Here is a 10,256-nt window from a genome sequence, read left to right on the forward strand (position 1 = left end):
CCCGCGCGCCCGGCACGGGCTCCCCTCAGGCGGGCCGGAGCGGCCCCGCGGCGCCTCCGCCGTGTGGGAAAGGCGGGTGTGAGGAGCCTGTCCGGCCGCTCCCGGCCCGGCCCGAACCGAGCCGCGGCTGCGGGGACCTGTTGGACCTCGGTCAGGTGCGGGAGGAGCGCCCAGGGCTCGCACAGGCGGGCGGGGGCTGTGAGACGGCGGCGCCTCCTCCGGGCGGCCCCTTCACTGGAAACGTTCCAGAAAGTAAGCGCTTCTCTGCCTTCAAAGATTTCGAGTTCACCCAATCCTTGTTTACCCCGAGAGCACCAGGAAAGCTTTCTCGGCTGGATGTATAACAAAAACCAGGTCCGATGTCACAGCTGCTAATTTGTGGTTGCTTTTCAATATCTGTGTTGTTGGCAAGGCCTCACTATTCTCCCCAGGGAGGGTAATCTGCTGTAAAGAGTGATCAATCAGATAAAGAACATACTGAAGTTCTAGTCAAAGAAGACTAGAGGAAGAGGCCAAACTAATTAAAAGATGCAAAATGACAGTGCTGAAAGTTTAATCACTAGATATCGAACCGAGACCAAGCAGCGTCCAGCAGAAATATGCTTTGGAAATGTGGAATAAGCCACACAAAGACACATACATCTTAAACCAAAACCCAAACTACCAAAGGAAGTAGTAGGCATTGATAAAAATTGGAGGCAGTAATTAATTTTGTGAAGTATTGCCAAGCAAAAAATGCTTGGCAATGATGCCTACAAGAGTAAAAAAGTCTACCTAACTTTAGGAAACTACTCCAATTACTGGAGGGCATCATGAGAATGTGGACCCAAAATTTTCAACAAGATTAAATCATTATGGGGAAAAAATGCCTGAGAAATGATAACTAAATAGCAGAGAAAATAGAGCATGCCAATTTCCTTTCTGTAGTCTTAAGAACTATATTCGATAATACTTTGCTAGGGTAAACTGCGGTTGTTAAAGGAGCACATGTGCTGTGCATCAGTAATTTTGTCCTTAAAGATCTATGATGCATATGATTTAATATGGAGAACAAAGTGCACATAAAGAGCATATATGACATTTTTGTTCAATAGCTTAAGCACATTAGCTTCAGCTCCTTCAAAAAAATCTCTAATCATCTCCATGACAAGCTACAAGCTGACATGCATTCTTGTGTGACTAGTCAGATGACATGACTCAGCAAAGAAACTTTGAGAGGCCTAAAATGCAATTCCTGTGATTTGTAGCAATGCTATTTTCTTTCTTGGACTGTACAAAGAATTCTGTGTGAAACCAGAGAATTAAGCTGTTTTAAAGCAGAGTGTAGTAAATCATATAGTAGGTTTTCAAGATAGCCTTCCACCAGGCTCTCTATGTTTAGTACTGTAGCAATTTCCTCACAAGGCCTCTGTATCTAACACCCACATGCTCTCCAATAGTGCCCTGAATAATGTGATTTTGTTTTAATTGTTGTTTGGAGTATGTATTAGTTACCTTGGAAAATAATTTATGTTTCATGCAAATACTTTCTCCTGTATAACCTCGTAATTAATCAGATACAGCCTTCAGGCTTTTTTTGACAAATTAAGTCAAGCTCCCACTATGCAGCTCTTAGTACATAAGGGGGCTGGTGCCTATATGTGGCACCCACTTACTTAAAATTTTACTTCTATTGGTAACACTGGCATGATTCCAAGTAGTGTTTATAAACCTATAGTTTTAATTCAGTATACTAACAGTGAATTAGGGAAAGGAATAGACAGTTCCCAAAAGATTGTGCAGAGATGCTTTTCCTATATTATTTGTTTTTGATTTCTTGGATTGCTCTATGCTTCTTGTTGTGCTTTGGAATGGGGTTATTGTCTAGAATGCTTAATAATGGATTTAGTCTTAGCCTTAAGACTTGCAGTACATTGTGAATAAAATCGCAGGGTGCACTGCAAGTCCATAATCCACTGTTTACATTAAGTTCTTTGGGAGTTTGCTGTAGGCTGTTGGCATCCTTCAGAGCTTGATCCTGCACCACAGTTTACACAATTGTGCTGCAGGATCAAGCTCTGAAGGATGCCAACACAATTAAACCACAGGAGACAATTATTAAAAAAGCAAAACAAACAGATGGCACCTTCAAAAAAAAGATAGGCACAAAGGAATTTGTGCCTATAAAATGAAACAGAAAGAACCATAAATTTTCGTGAAATGCAGAAACATACTAAGGAGGCTAAAATGAGTTAGAGCAACAAACACCAAAAAGGAATCTTTATTAGTACCTTTAGTACTTATGAGCAGAAATTCTGCAAGAGAATCCTGAAGATCCACAGAAATGTAAGGTGGGTGGGAAGAATAATTACAACAAAACCAGAACAGACAGAGTAAACAGGGGTGGTTTTTGTTTACTGGAGAGTATCTTGGGAAATTTTCCATGGCAAAACACTTTCCACAAGGAGGACTAGAGAAAGAATATGCCTTAAATTGAATTATCAATAGAGTGACTGGAAAATATAAGCAATAATGATTTGGGATGATCAGATGTATTAATTTTTAAATCATAAATTAATATGTGTCTGGGGAAGGTAGTGCTAAGTTCTTGCTTCATGTCAGTGGTACTAGTTGGAAAAGGCACATGTAACATGAATATGGCTGTCTGAAAGAGCTCCAAGAATGATCCAGGAAACTACATACAAACATGCCTGCCACCCCCACTGGGCAAGGTGTACACACTGTAATAAATAATAGGATAAGATGGCGTTGAATGGTATTGGCAGAGCTTTGTGGAAAAGCCTAAACTGTTGCAACTTCTGCTTTTCCAGTGTTACTGCTTGAGAACTAGATTTCTAAATGCCAATGAAACCATTGTCATCTTTCACAAGCATTAAATATATTAAAGCAAACAGGACATTAAAAAAACCCAAAGAAGAGTCAATACTATAAGCTCTTTGTGTACTCCAAGAATGTCTGAATCATCTGAAACCATGTAAGATTAAAGATATAAGATTAGACACAAAGTAGGCCTAGAAAAATAAGTCATGTGATGCAAATTGACATATAAAGAAGACTACATTTCCTTTTATCTCTAAATGAAGGAACAAAACAGAAAAAAAAAAAAGAGTATTCTTTGTAAGGAATGATTGTTATAATCACAGGACACTTTAATGTCAGATTCTTTAGTCCTTTGTAAAAAGGTCAGTAACCTTTTACTTTTTAATAGTTTCTTTGTCTTTGGCAAACATGAAAAAAGGACTAATGTTTTCAACAGCAAATTAATGTAGTTGTGAGATATTAACAGTCTGCCCGAAAGACATTATGGGCCATTTTTAAAAAAGATTTTGTTGAGAAATGTTTGGTGATGCATGTGAGCAATGAGTGGAAACTATCCAGCTATATATTGTGCCCCCTGCAAAGACAATCACACTACAGCAGGGTGCAACCTCCTAATATGACAGCTGTGGGCAGTCTGCCTGTGTTGCTTAGCTGATGAGCTTAATAAATACCAAGCACCTGGTGTCCTGTAAGCGTGTGTAGAGCTTTACAGAAGCTACTCAATTATGGTTTGAGGAAAATGTTTATATCCTAAAACTTCTAAGCTGGTCTTTATAAGAACCTGTAGTATTTGTGAAGTTAGTGGACAAAAGCTAAATAACTGACCTGGAAGTTATCAATGCAGTTTTTCCTCTCCTGCAAGTTGAAGTACCATAATCTGTTTTGGAGAAACAGAGTCTTTAAGCTTATCATTGCTGTCTTGTGTAGGCAGTGTTGGTAACCTTTTGTTGATGGTTCTCATTGTACATCCTGAGGCTTCAGTCTTACGTGATAACATTTCCTGCCTCCTGTCCTGCACTGTTATGGTCAAAGGAAGCATATGGAGGGAAAACAAAACCTTAAACTGCAACTGGCTATGCCTTACTAGTTGGTTGTGACAAATAATATACTGTTTATTTAAATCTCACATGAAACCAACTAGGAGAAATTGAAGCTTTATGTATAAATTTTTCTTATTGCAAATTTGAAATGTAAACTCACTGTTTGTCTCTCTGACTCATTAACTTATGAGAGCTGGAGCTGGGAAAATCAAAACTGAAATTCTTCTAGTTCAAAATAGCCACAATGAAACCTAGAGAGCAGCCACACTGCTGTTGGAGAACCATACTAAGAACTCATGATTCTGAACTGGGAACTGCCTTGCTGTGTTACACCCTGTAACTCTTCAGCTAAAGTGTATGTGTCCAAAAAGAACTGGTTATTTGCTTTCCAAGAAGTTTCTTTCATCTTTCTAGAAGGTTGGAAGTTTTTTCCTTGTGTACTTTTAAATCACAGCAGTTCTACTATTGTTTCTTTACTGTAATTGAAAAAGTGAGAGAATAAATGGTTGCTTAATATTCCAATTACTCAAAGGTGAGTGCTGTGACAGCCTGTGGGTTAGCAGCTAACTGTGCTTGTGTGTAACTAAAGGTCTAGGATTAGAGGGGATACCACATTTTTACTTGCTGGACTACCCTTTGTGGGGGGAAAAAGAGGTTGAACAGGAGTCAGTTGTGTCTCCTTGATTGTTTACTGTGTATGAACTAGAATTTGAGTGAGGAGGAAGTTACAAAATTTGGATTTGCTTGAAGTATTGCTGTAACACATTTTAGGTGAAAGGATTTAAAGAGAAATAGAACTAGAGACAAGAAAGTAAGGCACAAGGGACTGATAACTTCCTAGCCATCAGTAGCCATAACTTACTAGCCATCAGCTTGCCTGAAGGCATTCAGTGTTCAGAGAACAAAAGGTAAGGCCACAGAGGCATGTTTTGCAGGCTTATATTTATATTTACATTATATTTAGAGGTGGTTTTGTGAAGCATTCCTAGTTTCTTTGCCTCATGCATGGTATTGATTTATGCTGAGTGTTATGGCACTGTGTTACCCATTTCTTAGCTTAATTGTTTTGGTTTTGTTTCTGATCTGTAGCAGAAGATGCTAATGAAGCCATGTGCAATCCTAGAGCTCGCACTGTAGTATTTTTCCAGTGCCTTAACAGATCCTATACAGAAGTCAACCAAGTTTCTTTGCTTACTGTTTATGTGCTTATATTTTCAAAGCATTAAAACAGGTGTTACAGTATTAATTTCAGTTACTAGTGCTTGTTGTTTCAGCTGTGCTTTTTGTTCTTTCATCCTTGAATGTCTTCAGAACAAATCCTAGTAAATGGCATTTTTGGGAATATATCTTCCGTGTTTTCTGAAGTGGATGGTGAACTGATTACTTGTATTCATATAAAAATGCTGCCCTTAATATGGTAAGCTCCTGGTTTATTTGAAAAAATAAGGTGAATTTACTCAACATTTTTCTTCTAGTTTAGAACACTATATACTGTTGAGTATAAACAGACCCCTTTCCTCATCTTTTGACATGCAAATCCCTTGTATCCCTAACACACAATATGGATTCTTTCCTGAAGTTCTTTGCTTTAACTCCTCTTTGCAGAACGGAGTGGTTCTTGCTCAGGTATATCCTCATACCGTTAATTTCTAAACCATACGGCGAGGAGCTCCCCCAGCAAGGGCGGAGCAGCGCCGCTCTTGGGCTGGGCCTCGCAGCTGCGCGTTACGGCCGCGGCCAGAGCCTGCCCTGCAGGAGCAGCGCCGCCGGCACCAGGGGGCGCTGCCGCCCCGCGCTGCCCGCACCGAGCCGCGGCAGGGAGGGAAGGGAAGGGAAGGGAAAGGCTTTCCGCCGACGCGCTGGCAACTGCGAAGAAAGGCTCACAACAGCCTCTGAATCCGTTGTGGGCGTTTTGCTGTGCTCGAAAAGATTTGTCAGGAATGGAAAATAAAGATAAAATCAAGCGATAGGGTGTCGTATTATAAAAGCAAGGAAAAACTTACGTAGAGTAATTAAGGTGATTGTGTCAGAGATTAGCCAAACTCCTGTCTTTTGTTGAGGACCATCTTTGTAAGTTGGCATTCCTTACAATTGCCTGTCCAGTTATGAGTCTTGACTGCTTTCAAACTCATGTTTCTCTCTATGCAGAGCGGTGGGATAAAATATTGCAAATCTTATCAAGGAAGTTGGTGTTTGAATGATGCAATGTAAGTATTTAGCTTATTTATGGTGTAAAATGTTACAATCAGTAAACTGATTATAGTTTATTTATTATGTACCAAGGGACAGAATATTTTTGCTATCCTTTTGGAAACTATGAACTCCCCATGTGTTTTCACTTGTTCATCATTTAAAAATATGATTTATAGAGACAATATAATAGTGAAACCTTGGGCAAAGAGCAGTCCGTGGTGAAACTCCTAAATGCTCTATGGTATTGTATGAATATAGCAGAAGAGCTAACCAAATCCATATACCTGTAGGATGTAATGGATTACTTTGTTATGCTTCTTGTGTGTTTTTGTTATTTGTAGATGTGGCACACTTGTTTGTATCCTGTAGTTGGTTCTGCAGTAATGCAGGTTTGGAATCCTGTAAGTGAAAGACTGATTCTTTTGAGTAGGAGTAGAAGAACAGGTAGTTTTTGTTCTGCCAAAAGGACTAGCCAGGGGAAGGAAGAAAGAGGGAGAAAACTAGAAAGGACTGTGGGAAGGGATAATTTTTAAATGGTTGGGCAAAATAAGTATGAGGCAATCAGGCTTATCAAGTATTATTTTGCTAATGACTTCCCTGCCATTTAGCTTCTCTTTTGACTACATTTGCAACTTCTTCCATTTTTTCTTTCAAAAGTATTTTCTGATTTGCCAGTCCTAATGTTTTATCTTAGTTAGGTGATTAAGTGCCTCCCAATCACTATTTACTTCGTAATCATATTTGATTGCTAATTTTAATCCTAAATTAAAACATTACATTGTGAAATGCAGCCAAGAAGTATCTGGCAAGAGCTGTTGATTTTATTTTAGAGGTTAAGAGCTAACATGCAAATATAGTTTCCACTGAAGTTCAGTAAAACAGTAGATCTCCTTTTAAGTATCTACTTGATATAAACCAAGAGATTTGGTAAACATGTAGAGAGCAGTGTTTGGTCCAACATACTCCTACCGGTATGTAGGGGCTCCATATAACTTACAGAGATTTTCCATTAGCAGTAGGATGTGGATGTACCTTGCAAATCTCTCCTCTTTGTCAAAGCATATATGACAGATGGTTATGGTGACACCTTAGTTCTGTCTCCTGCTTCAAAATAGACTTGCTGTCAATTAATTCAGACTAGGAGTGAATTAAATTTGGTTATCTATTTTTTTATTGGTTACTTATTATTATTAGCTTTTCCAACTTGTTTGTTTGTTAACATTTGGCAGAATAAATCATGACCCATAACTGAGCTTCTATCTATTAATATAGTGTGATGAATTAGATCAAACAAAAAAGTTGCATTCAACACTCCATTTAATTAACATCACAGAACAACAGTAAAAATGTATAGCAATATTTTACAAAACACTGGAAACAATTTGGAATGAAAAGGATTGTATTTTCAGAAAGGTATTCCCGATTTCAGCATATTCTTCTCTTATGATGTTGCACATGCAGTTCACTATCTGTGCATGAGTTTCCTACTGCTAAAATGAGGGCAATGATATTTTCTATTTTATGGAACTACTGTGAAGAAAAATCCATTAATATTTTATATCAAATATTAATGTGGTATGTGCTATAGAAAATGCTTCAAGTAAACAACAACCAACCATCCCCCCATCCCCCGAAAATCTACTACCTTTATTTGAATTTGGAAGAAAAAGGAAAATTAAGTATTTTCAGTAAGAAGTTAAAGGATAAAATTCCTTTGAGCATTGAGCTGAATTTTTTCCACTTTTGATCTGTTTGGAGAATGACTTATGTAGGAAGAAATCTGAGAGAAGTTAGAAGTTGCTAATGTGGAGCCTGCATGAAATTGCTAAAAAGGAAAGCTATGTAGGAAGAGCCTATAATTTTCATTCCTATCTTTGGACTTGGATTAATGCCCGGAATAGTGACAAATAGAGCGTCACTGGGGAAAGACTGAGAATCATCTCCATTGGCAATAGCAACTAACTAAAGGAATGGATAACTGTGATTATAACAATAAAGTATTTGCTAATAAAAACAATCCCTTTCTATTTTCAGTAAAGATAACTGACAAGAGAGACTTCTGTAGCATTTTCAATGGGAGGGAGAAATGGAAAATTGATAACTGTTTATATGTGTAATTGTGTGAATATATGTGTGATATATATATGTATTCATGTTCAATAGACAAGTTCAGCTGGAGGTATTACAAAATATCCTCCACCTCTCAAGACCAAAAATATAGTTTTTTAGGAGAGTTACTGAAGAGGCATTGTTTTGAAGAGCTCGGTGTAACAAGTGCATTTATACCTGAGAATACAATTTTCATAGATGTAGGGGTGGCATGTAATATGGTAGCGGTATTTATTTAATTTGTGCTCTCTGTAATTTAATCTTCTTTGTTTTTAAAAAAATATAGACAGACATACTCTAGTTTACGTGTTAAGTACTTCCCCACACATCTTAGTCCCATTTTGCTATTAATGGTTTCCCTTCAGAACCCTGACTTTACCCCTGTGCTCCTCAAGAAACACTACCTCACCTGCTGCCCTATTTCTGCCTTCCTTTAGAAGACCTAGGCCTACAGAAAACCACCATGTGCTGTCTGAGTTGATAATAGCCTTTGAGAAGAATGGTAATGGACTTTTCTGGCTGTCTTTGAAGCCTGAAGGAACAACAGTGGCTGCTGTAGTTCTCATATCCCTAATTCAAAACTTAAGTAATTCTGTCTCTGTTTTGCAGGTAAAGTATTTATGACCGTAAGATGCAGTGATTCTGACTTTCTTTAGGAAAGGTTAAAGAAAGTGAGGCTCTGGGAAAAGAACAACAAAAAGAGGTACAAATGGAACAAAATTGTAGTATTTTGTAATAAGTAACTCCACATATGATTTTTTAAAGCTTTGTAGAGCTTGGTTTTATTTTTGTTTTTTTTTTGACATGTTTGCATGTATGGAAATGGAAAGCAGACCATACCAGCTAGGTTTGTGTATGGAACACAGTGTTACTCTGGCACTGCATGAAGAAAAGTTCCCCTTTTGTAAGGAGGTAATAGTTGTATTAAGTTTGTGGGTTTTGGATTCCTTGTGGTGCTTTTGGAGCATGGTTGACCTAAAAGGAACGTAAAATTTCAAGAAATCCACTGCCAGTTCTGGCCAAAAGCATCCAGAAACAAGACATGGGATTTGAACAGTGGAGGTACTTTCCTTATCAAATGGAGAATTTTCTTATAGAGATGTCAGCTTTTAAGTATTCGTGCCACTGTAGAATTGTCTGACCTTATGACTTTCCTTATTCATGAATGTTGTTACTGTCTTAGGAAAAGGATAAATCATTTAATGAGAGAGGGTCTCTTCAGGTTGGGTCTATGTTAAAAGACCAGCAGACCACTGAATTCCCTTCATGTTTATTAAAACAGAAAGAAGTCTTTCAAAACATCTTCCTTTATTATAAAAAAATATGTTAATGCAAATATGTATGTAAAGTTAGATGTTATTTTTTTGCATATCCTGCACATTCTTTCCTAGTACATATAAAACCGGATTATGACTATTGAAATGTCACCATCTTATCTCTTCTATTTGGGGTACTCCTTACTGCGCATATGGAGTAAAATGAAAGAATATTTAGTAAATAATTAAAGTAAAAAATAATGAATATAAAATTTTAAAATAGCCATCTCTATTTACAGGAGCAATTATCACTATGTGATGTTAAATTGTCTAAAATATTTGATATCTGTCTTGCTTATACATATAGGGAGGCAGAATTATTTAAGGCAAGCCTTATATATACGTACTTGTGTATATTTGTATAGTAGAACCAAGGGTTAATAGATACTAGCTGGTAGAGAAATCTACTTTTGGGCTGAAAGGCTGCAGTCACTCAAACTAGTGACATTGCTGGGGAGGTAAAGACATGCTGTACATATTAACTGGTATGAAATACCCTGTTGAAGCCTGCTGTTGACACCCGTTCTTTAACAACAACAAGAGTCTGTTTGCAAGCAGAAATAGGAACGTGTGATGATGTGGCTGAGTAGAATACAGTTCTCCATATTATGTGCAGTTGCTAAGGATATAAACCTATCAGTGAGATCTCATTTTAGGAGTTCAGAGAATGAATAATAGCTCTGTGACTAACTATTAATGATATGGATTGAAAAAGAAGAACTGTTGGGTAACAGAAGGTAGAATCATTTTACTATATGCAGCAATGAACATTACCTTG

Source organism: Pyrgilauda ruficollis, unplaced genomic scaffold (assembly GCF_017590135.1).
Source record: "Pyrgilauda ruficollis isolate IOZ18807 unplaced genomic scaffold, ASM1759013v1 scaffold3, whole genome shotgun sequence".
NCBI lineage: Eukaryota > Metazoa > Chordata > Aves > Passeriformes > Passeridae > Pyrgilauda > Pyrgilauda ruficollis.